Source organism: Gopherus flavomarginatus, assembly GCF_025201925.1.
Source record: "Gopherus flavomarginatus isolate rGopFla2 chromosome 13 unlocalized genomic scaffold, rGopFla2.mat.asm SUPER_13_unloc_1, whole genome shotgun sequence".
Lineage (NCBI taxonomy): Eukaryota > Metazoa > Chordata > Testudines > Testudinidae > Gopherus > Gopherus flavomarginatus.
The window spans coordinates 559,281-579,890 of NW_026114609.1; the positions used below are offsets into that span (position 1 = coordinate 559,281).

General features: G+C 50.1%; 1 protein-coding gene, 3 non-coding genes and 1 pseudogene across 4 annotated transcripts in view; 1 reads left to right on the forward strand and 4 right to left on the reverse strand.

The window, feature by feature from the left end:
• Positions 1-715: 715 nt before the first annotated feature.
• On the reverse strand, positions 716-914 carry LOC127041012 (U2 spliceosomal RNA). Its single transcript, XR_007771595.1, has one exon. It is a non-coding gene; the product is annotated as a U2 spliceosomal RNA (small nuclear RNA).
• Positions 915-2,039: 1,125 nt separating this feature from the next.
• On the reverse strand, positions 2,040-2,167 carry LOC127041040 (uncharacterized; annotated as a pseudogene).
• Positions 2,168-6,768: 4,601 nt separating this feature from the next.
• On the forward strand, positions 6,769-6,840 carry TRNAM-CAU (transfer RNA methionine (anticodon CAU)). The gene has a single exon. It is a non-coding gene; the product is annotated as a tRNA-Met (tRNA).
• An 8,614-nt stretch (positions 6,841-15,454) lies between these two features.
• On the reverse strand, positions 15,455-15,526 carry TRNAQ-CUG (transfer RNA glutamine (anticodon CUG)). Its single transcript has one exon. It is a non-coding gene; the product is annotated as a tRNA-Gln (tRNA).
• A 2,530-nt stretch (positions 15,527-18,056) lies between these two features.
• Positions 18,057-20,610, reverse strand: part of LOC127040989 (uncharacterized) — a 113,289-nt gene continuing 110,735 nt past the window's right edge. Inside the window, exon 2 of the mRNA XM_050935505.1 lies at positions 18,057-18,072. The gene's annotated coding sequence lies outside the window, so the exon portion shown is untranslated. The remainder of the gene's footprint in view (positions 18,073-20,610) is intronic.

Here is a 20,610-nt window from a genome sequence, read left to right on the forward strand (position 1 = left end):
GGGGCTCTGGCTGCACTAGAAAAGTAAGTTTCAAGCTTGCCTGGTTCAGAAAACTGGAAGGGAAAGATAGAGAACCCACATTACATTTTTTAAACAAAGAATTCTCATGATTTGTAAGTCACTGTTGTGATTTTGGGGATTTTCCAATAGTGAGGGTGGCAAGAATGAGAAGTTAAGGGTTATTATTTAGCATTTAGATTACAGTCAGTTTGGGGGGAAAAAAATCAGGCTTGGGTCCCTTGTGTGCCGGATGCAGCACGACACCTAGTGCCTTGTCTCGATCTTACGAACCAAGATACATAGAACGTACGGAGTACGGAGAAGTCTGTGTAACTCATGCAGTTGTTGATGTACACGTAATCTCAAATATTACCAAGCCTCCACCCCAAGAAAAACAAAAAGAAAAAAAAAACCATCTCCCCAACAGACCCAGAGTCCAGAAAGCATTTGTCCCTCATACTGTTGAAAAGACTCACAGCAGAAAGAAGGAGTCCAGCCTCTTAAATAATTCTCTAGCAAAACAAAGAAGAACCTCTCACATCTGCAGACTCACAAAACACTTCCAAGAAAGTGTAACTATATTGTGTTTATCATAAAAAAACAAAAACACAAAAGATAGCACATTTTTCTGCTCTTTCAAAAAAAATCTGCTTGAAAAAAAAATCATCATGGTTTAACTTTTTTCTGTTTTTCTAACCAGAAAGGTCTCCCCTAAAGAAGATACACTGTTCCTGGAGACACTACAATACCAGATCCATGCATGAAGTAGATAAAGCAAGCTCCTGTTCTCACTAAGCCTTTTCTTTTAAAAATGAAGCTAATACACAGTGCTCACATCAAAGACATATCACAGATTATAATGAGAAGAACAGCCACTATGCTTTGATTTTAGCTCCAGGGAGCCAAAAAGCAATGCTGACACTCTGCCACGCATGCACACCCCTGCGCCCACCCATTTCTACCTCACCAGGACGAGCTGCCAGACATGCAACAAACACCATAACTAGGGAACTCTACGGGAGACTGACTCACTTCCCCGAAATGACTCCAGTGGAAAAATTCAAAGCAAGAACCCTTAACACACAATTCTGTTCAAAGACAGACAAGTCTTGCAGATGCCTTCCTCTCCCTGGTTACCCCTCTAGACTCCTAATTTCCATAAACCCACCCACTGACCTGTGACTACCAATCTCTCACTGTTAACTCTTACAAGAAACCAGGGCAAAGAAAGCCTATGCAAGCGCTATTCCGCAGCCCCAGTGCTCTTTTTTGCTCCTTTCCACGCAACTATATCAAACATACAGTCAATTGCATCAAAGCAGTTCCTAGCTATTTGGGGCATTGGTGCCCCTTAGTCCCTCTGAGGTGATCGGCTGGTTCCTTCTGGCCTTAAACGCTAGGAATCTGACTCAAAGGGCCACAAACTTCCTCCTCTTCTGCTCCTATGAACTATTCCTCATCTGGGAAAAACATTTAAAAACACTGGTGTTTTCCCAACAGGAAAGGGATGGACAATTTCTCTTCTGTGGGGAGACGAGGGAAACCATGCAATCACCTTCTGGAAGGTATATTAAGGAGGGCGGCGTAAGAACCCTCATGGACTAGATTAAGAAAGCAGCTCTTTAACTGACCTTCCAACAATGAGAAACTGAAATCCGCAAGAGCAGCCTTTCAACTCAGGGACCCAAAAATAAGCTGTTGACAATAACTAACCCAAGAGTTACAAATGACTCCAAACCATACACTCTTAGGACAGACCAAACGTTAACACAAACAACAACACAATTCTTTGCTGCTCTTTAACTGTGATAACCAAAAACTTATGAAACCAAAGAGCCAGCAGAATACACACCACAAAACAGTCCCCTGTTAGCTAGGAAGCCATCTCACTAACACGATGAGCTCAAAAAAAAAAAAAGGCAAAAAATCCCACACAGTCATTTTCAGAGCTCTCAGTTGTTTTCATACACTAATAGAAAAGCTTGAGCTACTGACACCAGTTGAGATAGTATCCTTCTGTTTTTTTCACAACAGGGAACTGCCTTACCAAAACAAAGCCTCAAAAAAATTGGGTACAAATTCATAAATGCTCCTCTCCACAAAAATCTTTAGTAAAAGGCAAAAGATTTATACACACTGGGAAAGGGAGGGGAGAGAAGAAGAAGAAGAAGAAGAAGAAGAAAGAAAAAAAAAGCAAAAGAAAAAAAAAAGCAGAGTCTCTGCCGGGGCAACCGCATATCCTACCACAAGTCAGGGTGAGTACTCTCACAGCCCGCTAAACCGCAGAGCTTTTAGAGGAAATGGAATTGAACCGATTGACAGCCTGAGTTGGATCATGGGAACCGGGGACACAGGGAGCAAAACCAGCCCCTTGACCAGGGACTCGCTTCGCTGCAGGCAATGCACTGTGGGTATGCAAATAAGATGCTCCGGCCGTCTCCGGTGCTCAAAGGAGTCTTTTCTCCGAGCTGCCTCTGCTCCTTCCCCAGCTGGGCGGAGATTGGGATGCAGCGAGGGTGGGGAAGCTGCTCTCCTGAGACAGTCCCGCTCATGGCCAGGCACATGGAGGACGGAGCCCGGACGAGAAGCCAGAGGGCACTTGGCCCACAGCTAAAATCTGGAGCAAAAGCACACACTTTGCAAAGGAACAGGAGCCGGGATCGCAGACATGAGATTCTATCTGCCGGCCGGGGTGCGACCCCGTGTTGTACTTGCTGCTTGGTCTGTCTCTCCTGCAAAGTAGCTGGCCTCAGATCCTTGGGGTTCGCTGAGCTGCAGCTCACCTTGATACACAGGAACAGCTTAAAAATCATGGCCTCTCAGGGTTGGAAGGGACCTCAGGAGGTCATCTAGTCCAACCCAATCCCCAACTAAATCATCCCAGCCAGGGCTTTGTCAAACCTGACCTTAAAAACCTCTAAGGAAGGAGATTCCACCACCTCCCTAGGGAACCTATTCCAATGCTTCACCACCCTCCTCATGAAAAAGGGTTTTCCTAATATCCAACCTAAACCTTCCCCTCCGCAACTTGGGACCATTGCTCCTTGTTCCGTCATCTGGTACCAGTGAGAACAGTCTAGATCCATCCTTTTTGGAACCCCCTTTCAGGTAGTTGAAAGCAGTGATCAATCCCCCCTCATTCTTCTCTTCTGCAGACTAAACAATCCCAGTTCCCTCAGCCTCTCCTCATAAGTCATGTCTTCCAGCCCCCTAATCATTTTTGTTGCCCTAGGCTGGACTCTTTTCAGTTTTTCCACATCCTTCTTGGAGTGTGGGGCCAAAAACTGGACACGGTACTCCAGATGAGGCCTCACCAATGTCGAATAGAAGGGAACGATCACGTCCCTCGATCTGCTGGCAATGCCCCTACGTATACAGTCCAAAATGCCGTTAGCCTTCTTGGCAACAAGGGCACACTGTCGACTCATATCCAGCTTCTCATCCACTGTAACCCCTAGGCCCTTTTCTGCAGAACTGCTGCCTAGCCATTCGGTCCCTAGTCTGGATCGGTCCATGGGATTTTTCCGTCCTAAGTGTAGGATTGGGCACTTGTCCTTGCTGAACCTCATCAGGTTTCTTTCAGCCCAATCCTCTAATTTTTCTAGGTCCCTCTATATCCTATCCCTACTCTCCAGCGTATCGACCGCTCCTCCCAGTTTAGTGTCATCTGCAAACTTGCTGAGAGTGCAGTCCAAGCCATCCTCCAGATCATTAATGAAGATGTTGAACACAACCAGCCCCAGAACCAACCCTTGGGGCATGCCGCTTGATATCGGCTGCCAATTAGACGTGGAGCCATTGATCACTACCCGCTGAACCCGACGACCTAGCCAGCTTTCTGTCCACTTTATAATCTATTCATCCAGCCCATACTTTTTGAACTTGCCGACAAGAATACTGTGGGAGATTGTATCAAAAGCTTTGATAAAGTCAAGGAGTAACACCTCCATTGCTTTCCCCTCATCTGCAGACCCAGTTATCTCCTCACAGAAGGCAATTAGGTTAGTCAGGCGTGACTTGCCCTTGCTGAATCCATGCTGACTGCTCCTGATCACTTGCCTCTCCTCTGAGTGCTTTAGAATTGATTCCTCGAGGACCTGCTCCATGATTTTTCCAGGGACTGAGGTGAGGCTGACTGGCCTGTAGTTCCCCTGATCCTCCTTCTTTCTTCCCTTTTTGAAAGATGGGCACTACATTAGCCTTTTTCCAGTCATCTGGGACCTCCCCCGATCACCATGACTTTTCAAAGATAGCCAGTGGCCCTGCAATTACACCCGCCAACTCCTTTAGCACCCTCGGATGCATCGCATGCAGCCCAAAGGATTCTTGCTCGTCCAGCTTTTCTAAATAGATTTGAACCACTTCTTTCTCCACAGTGGGCTGGTCATCTCCTCTCCATGCTATGCTGCCCAGTGCAGCAGTCTGGGAGCTGATTTTGTTCGTGAAGATGGGAACAGGGGGAAGCATCAACTACATTAGTTTTTTCCACATCCTCTATCACTAGGTTGCCTCCCTCATTGAGTAAGGGGCCTACATTTTCATTGACTTTCTTCTTGTTGCTAACATACCTGAAGAAACCCTTCTTGTTGTTACTCTTAACATCTCTTGCTAGGTACAACTCCAAGCATGAGTTGCCCTTCCTGATTTCACTCCTGCCTGCCTGAGCAATATTTTTATACTATTCCCGGGTCATTTGTCCAATCTGCCTGGCTGGGGGGAGGATGTAAGCAGGGTGAGAATGAACTCTACCCTGCCATCTGTTGGTGATCTGTTGTAAAGGCCTTTTGAGGCTGCTGTCATTTGCATGGTTCCACCCACCCCGGATTGCATGATGGGGGTGCTTGTCCAAAGGATCATTTCAGCTGCTGTGGGATCCTCAGTCTCTTTCTTATTAGGGCAGTGGTAATAAAGTGCAGTTATTCCGGTGATATGAATCAAGGACAGTAGAACGGAACTTAGCGGTTCATGATTTCGGGACTCACCCGAACCTACATGAATGTCGTTAGGCAAGGGACATGGGTTCCAAAACATGCTGAAATAAGAGAGACTGAAAAGGGATTTTTGGAGTTAGTGCTATAGATTTCTTGTGGAATCTTTAAATGCACGTTTTATGCTCTTTGTGTCTCTCTAGTTCAAAAATAGGATGTTTTATGTTTCTAACCCATGTTTAGAATTAGTCATAGTTAAAAAGTGGTTAGTGACTCAAAGCAGTTTTCCTGTATTTCTAAAGGGCTACACTGTGATCTCTTTTTCCACACTAGAAGTTGAAAACAACTCCATAGTTAGGGAAAAACCTCCTCACAAGTCACACAACAAAAAAATTTTGCAGATTGGATTCTGAGAGTTAAGCTGTGGGGCACAGCTTTTGTGCCACATTCTAAACCCAGATTCTTAGTAACAGGTCAATGGGTAGGTTTACACAAATTCTGGCCTCTGGGACCAAGGCTGGGGTTAGGTCCCCACAACTTTTGTGGCACATGCACCACCCTTGCAAATCAACCTTTGCCACCTCACTCCATAACACCACACACACAGCAGCTGCCTTTTACCTCTCAGAACCAAAACACACCCTGAAAGAGATCAAACGGCATAAGCTTAAGACCAACGACTGCACCACTAACAACAACTCAAAGAGATTCAAAAACACCTCTGTCTTTACACACCAGGGATGGCAGGAACAAAACCACCACGCACCGCCTGCCAAAAACCAAACAAACATCCATTCCAGCCTCCCACAAGCCTTGGGCATTGGGAACCCAGACCCCTTAATGATGAGTACTTTTCAGGCGAGGGTGAAGCTCTCAGGCCTCAAATGCCAGCTACAGTTACTCTCTCCTTGATCCAAAACGAACAGCAAAATACACTGCATTACTCCTGCCCCAATAACAAAGAGACTGGGGATCCCACAGCAGCTGAAATGACCGTTTGGACAAGCACTCCCATCATGCAATCCGGGATGGGTGGAACCATGCAAATGACAGCAGCTTCAAAAGGCCTTTACAACAGATCACCAACAGATGGCAGGGTAGAGTTCATAGTGACCCTGCTTAAACAAGATTGTGGAAAAGATTAAAAAACACTGAATGTTCAAACTCACCAAATGCGGGTCAATCCATCCTCATCGTCCTATCCGCTCTTTATACTCCACACCTGAACTTAGCCCTCACATGGACAACATACCCTCCTAACTGAGTGTCTGTACGTTAACCTTTTAGCCCCAGTCGGGGCTATTGCACATTATGTATTCCTTATGCCACCCGATCTTAAACCGAACTTCGCACCCCCGGGTAATCTGTACGTTGTTCCCTGATCACCAGAAACTTCTGCTCCTAAACGCTGTACCGTACCCGTTTTTTTTTCTTTGAACGTCATCTTAATAAAATGTTGACATTTGTTCAAGATCCCGGCTCCTCTTCCTTTGCAAGGCTTGTGCGTTTGCTCCGGGTTTTAGTCTGCTAAGACAGCGAGGGGGGCCGATTGAGCCAGAGGCGCTTGCCTGCTGCAGACAGGGATCCAAGGCTGAACCACGTCCCCCACCAGCTGAAGGCTTAACTGAGAACAGTTTAAGAACAGCTCCCGTCTCCGGCACTCAGCTACCCAGCTCCCAGTGGGGTCCAAACCCCAAAGAGATCCCTTTTACCCTGCAGATGCTGTAAAATCCTGTGACCAGGGCAGCTGCCAGCAGCCTGCGCATCCGCCTGCCAGCACGAGAGCGTGTAAGGCCCTAATCTGGATAGTGCCGGCTGGGTGGCAGGGCTGTGAAGAGCCAGCAGAGTGGCGCAGCGGAAGCGTGCTGGGCCCATAACCCAGAGGTTGATGGATCGAAACCGTCCTCTGCTAGGTGTGTGTTTGTTTCTTTTCCCTCTGGGCCTTCCAGCGAGGTGGTGACCAGCAGAGCGGCAAGAGGTGGCTGAGGCGGTGGCCTGCCAGAGAGCTCCCTGGCTACCTGGGCTGAAGGCAAGAGGGAGGTCTGGGTGTGGCAAGGGCCTCCTGTCCCAGAATGAGGCTGCAGTGCTTCCTGGTCCCCTTTTCCCACCCACCCCGGCGGGCTGCGGGAGAACACGAGGGAGGCTCTCGGGGCGTTAGACAGTGCTGTGTGGCTGTGAGGGGAAAGAGCCGAGGCTACCGACTCGACCTGCCATTGACTCACGTGGCTCTGCGCGCCGTCAGCCGGGGCGGGCCTGGCTGCGCACGTGACTCAGGCTTGGGCAGCATGGCTGCTCTTTCCTGACGAGGCCTGAGGCAGGCCAACAGCTTTGCACAGCCTACAGGGAAGTGGGAGGGAGGCATCTCTGAGCAGGCGTGTCTCGTCCCCTTCTCCCTTGCCGCTTTGGCGGAGGCGGGAAGGGAGCAAAATGTTCCCGGCTGAAAGTTTTTGTGCTCGGCCTCGAGGATTAAGCCTGAGCCTCCGGCACGGCTGCTGGGAGACGGGTTTCTGAATGGCATCCAGCACGCTCTTTGGGCCACCAGCTGAAAGCATTGAGGCCAAGAGGCAGCAAAAGGGGACTTTGGAGGCTCCCTGCAGGCCTCGGGGAAGCAAGGAAGTAGCACGGGCTCATCGCCATCCCCGGGTGGGCTCGAACCACCATCCTTTCGGTTAACAGCCAACACGCTAACCCATTGCGCCACAGAGACATGGACGGGTAAGGCTGTATGGAGCACAAAAGTCGGGAATCAGCACAGGGTATGGTCTAGTATATGCATGCAGCTCTTAGACAAGCAACAGCAAGGGACTGGACTGGTATGCAGTGAAAGTTCTGTGGGAAGGAACCGAAAAGAGCACGGGGGCTGCAGTACAGTGCTTGCGTACACTTTCTTTGGCCTGTTTTGCTGGAAAAGTTAGCAGGGCAAAATTCCTAGTCAGAGGTCAGCAGGCGGGTTAATGCAAATTCTTGCCTCTAGGACCAGAGCTGGGGGTGGGCCCCTACAACTTTCGTGGCACATACACCACTTCTGCAAATCAACCTTTACTACCTCACTCCATAACACCACAAACACAGCAGCTGCCCTTCACCTTTCAGGACCAAAACACACCCTGAAAGAGATCAAACGGCATAAGTTTAAGACCAACAACTGCACCACTAACAACAACTCAAAGAGATTCAAAAACACCTCTGTCTTTACACACTAGTGACAATACGAACAAAACCAGCACTCACACACACCAGCTGCCACACAAACATCCATTCCAGCTTTCCACAAACTTTGGGCATTGGGAACCCAGACCCCTTAATGATGAGTACTTTTAAGGTGAGGGTGAAGCTCTCAGGACTCAAATGCCAGCTACAGTTACTCTCTCCTTGATCCAAAACAAACAACAAAATACACTGCATTACTCCTGCCCCAATAACAAAGAGACTGGGGATCCCACAGCAGCTGAAATGACCGTTTGGACAAGCACTCCCATCATGCAATCCGGGGTGGGTGGAACCATGCAAATGACAGCAGCCTCAAAAGCCCTGTACAACAGATCACCAGCAGATGGCAGGGTAGGGTTCATAGCGACCCTGCTTACATCCTCCCCCCAGCCAAAAATTGGTGGTCCTGATAAATCACATTCCCTATTATACCAACTCATTGGTATTGAATGCGAAGTTATGGCTAGCAAAAGTAGCCACCCATCTCTGCCTTGTAGCATCCAGCTTAGTCCTTGTTAACACATAAGTCAGTGGATTGTTCTCTGTCCACACCTGAAACTGAGCACCACACAAGCAGTCTCAAAATTTCTAAGTGATGGTCCATTTCAAGACCAAGAACTGTTACTGGTGGATGGGATAGCGAGTTTCGCTATCAGACAGTCCTCAGGTGGCAAAGCCTACAGATTTACATTTCCTTCCACTTCCTGGTACGGGACTGCTCCCAGACCCTCCAAACTGGCATCAGCATGCAGGATAAACATTTGTTTGGTTTAACAAGGACTAGGACTTGCACATGAATCAGGCAAATAATTATTTCCCATAAAGCCCTGTCACTTCTGTTATCTCGTCATGTCCCAAATGGAGAAGAGAGGAGCACCTCCCGTGTCCCAGGCCAGGAACACCAGATTGGATGGGGGGAGGTGTTCATGACTCAGTCCAGGTTTGCTAGTGCTGCAAAGAAGAAGATTTCCTTCCTCAGTCCAGGTCAACTGGAATTGTTGTTGTAGTGGGAGAGAGATGTCTCTCATCTAGTTCTTAGATGCTTTGGTGAGAGGGGATAGGCAGAGGTTTTTTTTCCCCTTTGCAGCTCACATCGCATATTTCTTCTCTGGTTTTTGCTCTAGCTTGATTTCTCTCTTGCATCTCAGTTTTCTCTTTCTTGGCCTCATTCCAGACCATTCACAGCCCAATTCTCTATCCTAACCCTGAATCCTCTACTGCACTCTGAATGTCTCATTCTAACCCCACCTCAGAGTCAGCACCTCTAGAACCAGTGCCTTCATCCCTCTGCACTCCAACTCTCTGTCCCATGTAGCCTGATGTAGGGTGTACTAATAATATTAATTTGGATAATTTGATGAAAATTTAATTGATTAGCTTACATGTTATTTAATTTAATTGACTTACAAAGTTACATTTGCATTACTGTTATTCAAAAGATACATATGGCATTATATGCAACAAAGATTTGGTTAATATACTCACAGCCTTCCTTGATAACCTGGTGGTAAGAGACACAGGACCAGCCTTGCAGTTCAGGTTTCTCAATTCTTAAATGAAAGATGCAGTGCTTAGAAAATGCTAGTGTTACTTAGGGTTTACTTGAATATGTTAAACTTAAAATCAAAACCTAATAAACAAAGACTAAAAACGTAGGGAAACCGAACTTAGCCTAGTTCCCTTGAAACTTAAAATTTAAGAAAAAGTACAGCCTACTCATAGTACATAGAGAGAGAGTGGAGGAATTAAGTCACAATGATAGAGCAAAGTGCTCTAGCAAGGTGGCTTACCTCTTTTATAGGGCACAAGGGCCGGAAATCCTTCCTCCTATGCCCAAATTTCATTCCTCACCCACAAAAAATTAGGGTACATTTACTTCATAGGCTAGTATGTTTGTGCTTGCTGATGACATGTACATATGCACATAAGTTACCTTGTAGTGTACCTGTTAAATCTGTGGGTACAACACTGAATAAAACCCTATGCCATTCTCCACTGTCGATTGGTCTAAGTAAAGGTCTTGGACAGGCATGGGTACTTATCTTTTTAAGTAATGTGATAAAGGTCGATTTTCCTCTCAGAGTAAAAGGTCACAATATACATATGCTAACTTTGCCTTAGCTTAACATACAGGATATGGCCTGTAGGTTCTCATAAGTCATGTGTCTCAGTCCCCTAATCATTTTTATTGCCCTCTTCTGGACTCTCTCCAGTTTGTCCACATCCCTTCTCATGTGGGTCCCAACCCCAAAAGTACTCACATTTTACCCCATTGGCTCCAAAATGCCATCTTTTAATATGTAAATAGGGTGCTGCCATGGTCAAATCACTCCCGAGCTCTCCAGTGGAGCCTGCTGGCGGAGAACAAGGTGAATATTAGCCAGGATGTCACTCAGTCAAATCCCTGTGCTCCCCGCAGGTGGTATCGGAAAGCTCCAAGATGGCTCATTTCCCTTTCTCTCATCAGCTTCAGGCCCCAGGGTTACAAATGCACAAACCAGTTGGGATTCTCCCCTGGCCTCAGGGTGTGGGGCTGCTCTGAGGGGATGGACTTGCACACTTGGGATATTAGTGCAAAGATACAATTTCAATTTCTCTTAGAGAAATTGGAGGGCAATTTATATTTGGTACAAATCTTATTTAGTGAAAGGAAAGCTGCAGTGACAGCCTGGCTACTGGGGTGCAAAACACCTTCCTCCTGGGAGACACAAGAAGTTAGAAATAGAAATTTACATGGTTTGTTCCAGTGTTGGTACAGGTTTAATTTTGCTTCTGTGTAGGTTTGTTTCAGGCTGTGACCATTTTGGTTTATTGGGTTGTTTTGGTTTATTTAGTTGGAATGGAGCTTTTAATTGACATTTACTGGATTCAAATGGCTGACTTGCAACACCAGTTTTGACATAGTTCTGCATATTTTATTACGATTTGACCAGTATTCAAGGATTCAATTCCTTTATAGGAGGTTTTAGTGGTCATGCTTATTTATTTGATGTTATTTTATCATTCTGCTGTAGCAGACTTTTTTGATAAAATGTTGAAATTATTAATTTACAGCATTTGTTTGTTTTTATTTTTACAAACAAAGTTTTTCTTAATGTTTGGGTTTTAAATTAAGCCTTGTTTTTGGTTTCAATTTTTCATTTAGGTTTTGGTTACTGATGGGATCTTTAAGAGAACTTTGGATTCAATACTAAAATTTGGACAGATTTAGAATATTTTAAGTAAACCCTGTTTACTATTTTATTTTAATAAAGTTTGTATTGTTGGAAACCCTAGCCTGGGGGAGAGGAGATGAGCCTGGCCTTTAACTGAGAAGGAACAGAGGCATGGCCCCCGTGAAGGGTGAGGCCAGGTCATGGGGGGCATAGCTCCCCAATTTTTTTTGTGTAGCCCATCTCAGGCCTGGTCTACACTACGCTGTTAAACTGATTTTAACAGCGTTAAATTGATTTAACGCTGCACCCGTCCACACTACACTGCTCTTTATATCAATTTAAAGATCTCTTTAATTCGATTTCTGTACTCCTACAAAACGAGAGGAGTAACGCTAAAATCGATGTTACTATATCGGATTAGGATTAGTGTGGACGCAAATTGACGTTATTGGCCTCATTATGTAACAGTAGCTACCCACAGTGGACCGCTCCAGAAATCGATGCTAGCCTCGGACCATGGACGCACACCACTGAATTCATGTGCCTAGTGTGGAGGCTCACAATTGACTTTATAATATCTATTTTATAAAATCGGTTTAAGCTAATTCGAATTTATCCTGTAGTGTAGATGTAGCCTCAGTCCCCCACTAAAGGAGAAGAGTCTGATGCCACCCCTGCTGGTCACTGAGTGTCACTGCTGCTCCATGGGAAACATGCTCTGTGCCTTACCCAGATTGGTGGGAAACACACTCTGTGCCTTATCGTGACTGGTCCGTGGGTGTCACTGCTAGTAGAGCGCAGACAGACGCTGTGCATTACGCCACCTGACCAGTGGGTGTCACTGCTGTATCAAGGGAAACACCTTCTGTGCATTACCCTGAATGACCACGAGGTGTCACTGCTGCTCCTAGGGAGACATACTCTGTGTGTTACCCTGATTGGCCATTGGGTGTCACTGCTGCGCCAAGCAAAACACCTTCTGTGCATTACTCTGACTGCCCACTGGGTGTCACTGCTGCGCCAAGGGAGACATAAGAACGGCCAGACTGGTTCAGACGCAAAGTCCATCTAGCCCAGTATCCTCCTGTCTTCTGACAGTGGCCAGTGCCAGGTGCCCCAGAGGGACTGAACAGAGCAGGGAATCATCAAGTGATCCATCCCCTATTGCCCATTCCCAGCTTCTGGCAAACAGAGGCTACAGGCAGAATCCCTGCCCACCCTGGCTAATAGCCCTTGATGGACCTATCCACTGTAAACTTATCTAGTTCTTTTTTGAACCCTGTTTTAGTCTTGGCCTTCACAACATGCTCTTGCAAGGAGTTCCACAGGTTAACTATGCAACTGCCCTGAGTTTACCCCTCCCTCCCCTGGCCAGGTTGTACATGGAAAAGAGGATGAGGATGAGGAGAGCCATGAAGTGTCTGTCAGTGGCTGGTGCCTCAGTTTCCTCTAGGCAGAATTGCTGCAGGCTCCTTTGGTCAGTGCCCATGCAACTGTGTCTGGGGAAGGAGGAGTAGAGGCTCATGCTTCCCAGCCCCACCCCTTGCAGCTGGGAAATCCAGGCCAAATTTAACCCTGGTAGCTGGGCCGGGATTTGCCTGGGCTGGGGTAGGGCTGGGGAGGAATTGGGAGGGAGACAGACGCACCTGCTGTGAGGGAAGATCCTCCCATTCCCTGCCAACTCCCTTCAGTCCTTGCAGCACAGCACCCCCTAGCATTTCTTTCTCTGTCATGGGAACTGTCTGCTGCTTGCTTCTCCCTTAGCATCATCTCTCCCCATCCTGGAGCACTGGCATTGCCCATCCTGTGCAAACAAGCAGGCCTCAGTGTGCCCTGTGGCACTGCCCTGCAATTGTGGGAGCAGCTGTTGGATGGAGCCATATCAAAATATGGGGGTGGGCAAGGCTGGGGACCAGGACACCTGGGTTCTCCCCTCAAATGTGGGAGGGGAGTGGAGATTAGGGGGTAGAGTGGGGGAGGGGCAGGGCTGGGATCCAGGGATACTGCTTTTTCTGGTTTTCTCCATCTACTGCAGCTGCCTCGGTCCTTTCAATGTGTTTCTTGTTCCATATTCATTTGCTGACTTGTGTAACTCACCCCAGAGGTAGCTGCATCTCAGTGTTGGGTGAGGCACCTTTACCTGCATCACCTCCTAACCACATCTCTCTCCCACTTCGGGTGACCCTGCAGCACTCAGCAAACATCCACAAGACCTTGGGGCACTTTGAGCATTGGGCTGGCAGGGGCCAGGCGCCCAGCCCTCCCTCCAGAGAATGGGACCCAGCACCCACTACATTTTACAGGGATTAAAAAGGGGCAAAGGGGGGCAAATCAGAGGAGGGGGTGGCCAGGGTCTAGGCAGGGGGTGGAAATTGACTGGTCGGGGGGTCAAGCAGCTGGAGGCAGAGTTAGGAGAGGGGCTGAAGGGCAAAGTCAGGGAGGGGGGAAGGAGCCGGAGTTAAGCCCAGAGGGAGGCGCTGCCAGAGGGTTAAACCCTGACACAGGCAGGGGCAGAGGGGTAACAATTATCCCGGTGGGCTGAGACTCCAGTGTTTGCAAACATGGGTGGGGGGAGCAGAGGGCTTTTTTATTTCCCCTTTCACAGGCAGCACCTCTCAGCATGGGCTTCCCAGGGCTGGGCTCTTAAAGGCACAGGCATCCCACTGCCTAGACACTGCAGCTCCTCTCTGATGTAACCAACTGAGGTGCTGCAGTAGGAGACTCAATTCAGTGAAACTGGGCATTCCCTATACGCCCCCCAATCAGGGGGCTGTGCACCCCCTTCCCGAATTTCCCGAACCCCCCCTCCCTCAGTGGTCAGGTAGTTACATGCAGCGTTGCCAATGTTGTCATTGGTTGCAAATTTGAATGGAAATAGAAACGTTAACACACTTTAAAAGCAAATACAATGTATGAAAACAACTTGTACCTGAGAAAGTAAAATAGGTTTGGAAAGTCTGGACAAAGCCAGGTTTCCTCACTCAGCTGTTGTGTTTGCTGACAATGTCGGTGCATTGGCTTCAGCAGTGTTGGCAAACCTTAGAATTTCAAATGATGATTTGTAAGCGAGGTGTGAATGAGCTCTCCCCTGGCAGCTACTGATGACCAGGGTTGAGAGGAGGCTTTGGGACCAGACTGTATTTACACGAACTCGCCTACACTGCTGAGGTATCCAGCGGACAGAGCTGGGCTGCCTCTGCTCTAGGTGCCTGGAGGAGGGAAGGTGTGTGGGGCTCCAGCCTGGGAGTCTTCCTCCTGCCAAGCCCTGACTATTAATCCCAGCCCTGTCACTCCTTTCTTCAAGCGCCATATGGGCCAGAGGAAAAGTGTGGTAGGAAGCACAAGGGCCAAGCTTGTGAACATCAGGTGCAGCAGCAAGAATCCCAACTATCAGGGTAACAAGTTCTAGAGCCCTAACCCATTGTGGCCATCCCAGCCAAAGACCTGGCTCTAGGAGGTGTGAGTCACCCAGCAGGAGGGGAAAGATTCACTCTTACACAGCTGGAGACAGGGAAGTTAAGCTCTGGGGTGTTACCATAAGCATCGGTGGCAAGTTTGTAGAAATTTTGGTGGTGCCTAGAACCTGCCCCCAAACTCCACCCCCACCTGCCTAAGGCTCTGGGAGGGGATTTAGGAGGGAGGTCTGGGCTTCAGATCCTGGGCTGGGGATTAGGGTGCAGGAGGGGTGAGGGGTTCAGGCTTTAAGGATGGAGTTTGGATGCTGGGTGCAGTCTCGTAGGAAGGGGTGAGAGGTGCAGGCTCTGGGGGTGGGAAGGAGTGCACCCTCTGGGAGGGAGCATAGGGCTGAGGATGAGGGATTCATGATGCAGGAGGGGCTCAGGACTAGGGCAGAGTATCAGGGTTCAGAGGGAGCTCAGGGTTGGGGATGTTGGAGAGGCTCAGGGCAGCCTGCACTAGGACTCTAGGGCAGCAGTTCTGCCCAGAATCCCTCTACTCCAGCACCAGGAGCAGGCAGGAGACAGGCCCCTGCTGCTTTTTGTCAGGCAGGGACGCACCACAGCAGGGGGAGGGGTGCCAGGGCCCAGGGGAAGAGACCCAACTCCAAATATTGCTGGAGCAGGGCCCCCAGCCCTGAATATTCCTGGAGCCCGAGCACCGCAAATGTATATAACCTGCCGCCTATGACCACAAACCAACACAAGGTCCCACTGAGATTTGAACTCAGATTACAGGATTCAGAGTCCTGAGTGCTGCCCATTACACCATGGGACCAGCTTGGGCTGTCTTCTCTGCACATCGGTGACCCTCATGGGTTGCTTGTGTAAGGGGGCTCTTGGCCCTTTACTAAAACTTAGTGTGTGTGTTTGAGGGGCAGCGGAATGGTTGGCTAGTTCCCAGCACCAATAGAAGGGGGAAGGATCAATGGTAAATCAGGACTCTGAGACTGACAGTGGGGAGAGGCCAAAGCTCCAAGTTAGCCGCACTGACAGGCCAGGCAGTGTAATGAGAGAGTCACCAGGCCAGGGGGTCCCATCCTCCATGTGAGCTGGAACTGCCTGGGCGAGAGTGGGACAGAGCTAAGGAGAGAGCAGGAGCCCGAGAAGAGCCAGGGAGCAGAGCTGTGCAGGTGTAGTGCCAGAAACTGCTGCATGTAGGAATTTGCAACCTGTAGCAGTTACTGATACCTGAGGTGGTTCTTATTTGCTGACTTGTCCTAACTGGCTAAAACTTGACAGTGGTTTCTCTAGCAAAGGCCAGTCCCTGGCCCCTTGGTCCAGACATCCTTCTTCATATCAGGCTAGGGTGACCAGATGGCAAGATGAAATATTGGGATGTGGGGGGCGGAGCAAATAAAAAAAGCTGGAGGGCCCCCCTGCCGCCAAGCGGAAGTGGCACAGCCCCATCTCCAATCAATTCTCGGCTCCAACCTCCGCTACACCCCCAGCTCTCCCATCCCCTCACTCCTGGCCCAGCCTGGGCTCCGAGCTCTGCAGCCGAGCCATGATCTGGGCCCCTCCTGCAGCTCCCGGGCAGGGGGTGAATCAGGCAGCTCCTGGCAGGAGCGTGTCCGCCCCACTTGTGTCTCCGCCCCCCGCCCACCTGGGCCCTGCCTGCTCCGTGCTGCCCCCAGCCCCACTGCGCTGCCCCGCAGGCTGCAGGGCTGGAGCAGCTTCTGTGCTGCGCTCCCGGCCATGGCCATGGCCAGTGTGCAAACCTGCGGGGGAGGAGCGCTGCCTTCCCTCTCCAGGTCTGCAAGAGGACTGGGCAGCAGCAGTTCGAGCAGGGGCAGGGCACTTGGTTGTCTCCCCGGTTCTGCAAGGGGACTGGAGAGCGGCCGTTCCTGCGAGATTAGGGCGCTGCCTTCCCTCCCCAGCTCTGCCAGGGGACTGGGGATCTGCCGTTCCTGTGGGGGTGGAGCACTGCGTTCCCCTCCCAGCTCCGCCAGGGGACTGGGGAGTGACCGTTCGTGCCGGTGTGGGTTTTCCCTCCCCAGCTCTGGGAAGGGAGCAGGGAGTGGCGGTTCGAGTGGAGGAGGGGCGTTGCCTTCCCTCCCCAGCCCTGGGAGGGGCTTGGGGTGTGGCCGCTCAAGCGGGGGCAGGGTGCTGGCTTCCTTCCCCAGCTGTGGGAGAGGCCTGGGGAGTGGCGGTTCGAGTAGGGGCAGGCAGCAAGCTCCTTGCTTTAGTCACAGCCTCAGAGCCAGCGTGAGCCCCCTCTCCGGTGTGCAGGGGGGGTGGGGAGCATCTCTCCCTCCTGGGGACCTTCACCCAGGTCCCACAGCCCCTCAGCATCTGCGGCTGCACCACCACATTTCTCTCTGTCCCAGGGTCTCTCCACCCCATGCATGTTTCCCCACTGACCCTTGGGCAGCCCCCTATGTCTCTCTGCTCCACCATCCCCAGTCCATGCTGCTGCTGCTTCTCCTGCAGCTTTTCCTCAGGCTCTTCCTCTCACAATCCTCTCGCACTCTCAGGCTTTGCTCCCATCCCATATGTCTTTGATCCCCTGATGGGGAACCCGATCGTGAAAACCATCGTCTGGTTGGGGACCAAACTCTCGGGGATGTCTGGCTGCTGCTCCAGCTGCTCCCAGATCCTTTTGTAGCCCCATCTGGGTCAGGAATCTGCTCCTCAGACGTGTCCTTCTCTTCCCACTCACGATTAACTGTGCCTTGGTGAACTTCCCCGTGCGTAACCCTCTTTGTACACAGGATCACAATGTCCTTCTCAAGGAGATGGTGATAGGCCTTCACTTCACCGTTCCCAAGTGGCTCTGGACTGACAGGCCTGTGTGCTCTTGGCTCCCCCGTGGTTTCCAGGAAGAACCCCTGGTGTGCCAGCCCTTCTCGTGATCACCACCTCTTTGCCAGGGTCGAGCTGCAGACTCTTCCACCCCTGGGACTGCTCCTGCAATCCCCAGGGGAACCCTGCTACTGCAAAAATCCTCTCTCCCAGGGCAGAGCGGCAAGCTCCTCCGCCCCTGAGACTGCTGGCTGCAATCCTCAGGGGGACCCTGTTACTCCAACAGTCCTTCTCGCTGGTCACACACTCCCAGAGGTTAACCGCACCCTGAAACCGTCCCTCTCTGAGCCTTCGGCACGCCTGGTTCTCATTATCCCTCCTTTGTTTTACTGCTCCCCAGTCACTTACTGCAAGCAGCGCCATTCACGGGGTGCAGTACATCCCACCTCTGCCACCAGTTGTCACGGAGACCATGGGCAATGCTCTGGAACTGCTCCCCACAAAACCAGTCAGGACTTTGAGGAGCCTCCTCTCCCTTGGAGCAGAAGTTTTTAGGGCAAGAAGCTCACACGTCTTCACCTCCTGGGTCTCTCCTTGGAGCATTCAGCATCCTCTGACCCTCTGTGCGCTTCCCACAGCGAGTCCGCCCAGGCAGAGTCCATTCTGGGGTGGTATCAATGTTCTTTCCCCACTTTGAACTTTAGCGTCCAAGAAATGGGGACCTGCATGATCACTTTTAATCTTTATTACCAGCTTAAATTTGGTACGCTGCCACCAACCAAAAATATGGTGTTTGGCACACTTCCTGTTCCCCCAAAGCCTTCCCTGGGGAACCCAAGACCCAAACCCCTTGGATCTGAACACAAGGAGAAACTAGCCTTCCCTTCCCTCTTTTTCCCCACAGACTTTCCCCTCCCTGGGTTATCCTGAGAGGCTACACTGATCCAAACTCCTTGGATCTTAAAACAAACAGGAATTAACCTCCCCCCCGGTCCTTTACCTCCCACCAATCTCTGGTGCCTTCAGACCCAATCCCCTTGGGTCTTAAAACAAGGAAAAAAATCAATCAGGTTCTTAAAATAGAAAGCTTTTAATTAAAGAAATTATCTCTGTAAAATCAGGATGGAAAATGTTTTACAGGGTATTCAGATTTATATAGCCTAGAGGAACCTCCCCACCCGCTTAGCCTGAGATTCAAAGTTACAGCAAACAGAGGTAAAAATCCTTCCAGCAAAAGACACATTTACAAGTAAAGAAAACAATCATAAGATTGATCCATGTTTCCTGGCTATACTTACTACTTTGAAACATGAGAGACTGATTCAGAAAGATTGGAGAAAACCTGGTTGCACGTCTGGTCCCTCTTAGCCCCAACAGCGAACAAAGAACAAAACAAATAGCACAACAAAGACTTCCCTCCACCAAGATTTGAAAGTATCTTCTCCCCAGATTGGTCCTCTGGTCAGGTGTCAGCCAGGTTCACTGAACTTCTTAACCCTTTACAGGTAAAAGAGACATTAACCCTTAACCATCTGTTTATGACAGCAGGGAAGCCAGCGTCCCCGTCCCCATCCCCCGTTGGAACCACCACTCCTCAGGCCCTTCCCAGAGCTGGGAACGGAAGTCTGTGCCCTGCCCCTGCTGGAACTGCCCCTCCCCTGTATCCTCCCAGAGTTGGGTCGGGAGCCCAGCGCCCCTCCCCCTCTCGAACGGCCACTGCCCTGTCCCCTCCCAGAGCTGGTGAGGGAACACCCCACCCCACCCCCGCTGGAACGGCCACTCCCGAGTCCCCTGACACAGCTAAGGAGGGAAGGCAGCGCCCCACCCCCGCAGGAACGGCCGCTACCTAGTACCCTTACAGAACTGGGGAGGGAACACACCACCCCACCCCCGCTGGAACGGCCACTCCCGAGTCCCCTGACACAGCTAAGGAGGGACGGCAGCGCCCCGCCCCCGCAGGAACGGCCGCTCCCCAGTGTTGGTGTCACCAGGTATAAATCTAGGCCTTAGTGAACCAAAGCGCCTCCATGTTGAACTCTACTTGATCTAGAAAGCTAGCAGCTGTGAAATGAAATGTGTAACAGTAAGTTATCAGTTGCAGCACAGCTAAAACCGCTCTAAGGCAGTAGTGATAAGGCCTGTGCACCTTTAGCAGAAGGACAAGGTAACTTGCAGAAGGAAAACTTACTAACAAGCTGCCGTGGCCAAGATTACATAATGCACCTGCGCTTACCTAATTGGTATGGGGAGGAAGGAGGAGGGGCAGGGTGGGGGAAGAAAGAAGAAAGAGAAAAAAAAGTATAAAAGGGGAAAAGCTGCTTGTGTAGTGGTGCATGACTTGAGACGTTCATCTCCTTGCACCACTTTGAGTTCCCAATAAACTTTGCTTGCTTCTCCACCCTGGTGTGTGTTCATTGGCACTTCACACTCTGGGCAACGAACCACTGTTGCTTGCCTTGGGCACCCTCTGTGTCGGCAACAGAAGTCATCTCCCCGACCCTTATAACAGTTCAAAAGGCAAAAACCCAGTAGATTCCTGGGGTACCTCCCTATACACAAACAGCAGGTGAGGTAAGTACTTGTCCCAGTCCTGCGGATGCTGGTTCATAAATGTTTTTAGCATCATCTTCAGAGTCTCGTTGAATCTTTCCACCAACCCATTGGACTGGGGGTGATACGCTGAGGCCTGGCTGTGCCGGATCCAACATTTCTCCCACAAGCACCGGAGCAGGGTCGACATGAAGTTGGACCCCTGGTCCGTTAAGACTTCCTTGGGGAACCTGACCCGGCTGAAAATGGTCAGCAGCGCATCTGCCACGGTGTCTGCTTCGATAGAGGACAAGGCCACCGCCTCGAGGTTGCGAGTGGCGAAATCTACCACCAGAATGAGGGATTTTTCTGCAACTCAGCCTGGAACTCAGCAGCTGAGACAGTGATGGAGACATGCTCTCTCTCTAGCTGGCTTGTTCTGAGGCCGCAGCCTTTCTGAGCCGTGTCCCTGGGTGTTCTCCTTGGGACGGGATTCTCCCTATTACCTCTTTGGGAGGTCCCAGGATGAGACTTTCTCTGCATTGCTGTGGGCCTGTTCCTTTGGGACTCCTCCCTGCCACCTACCGA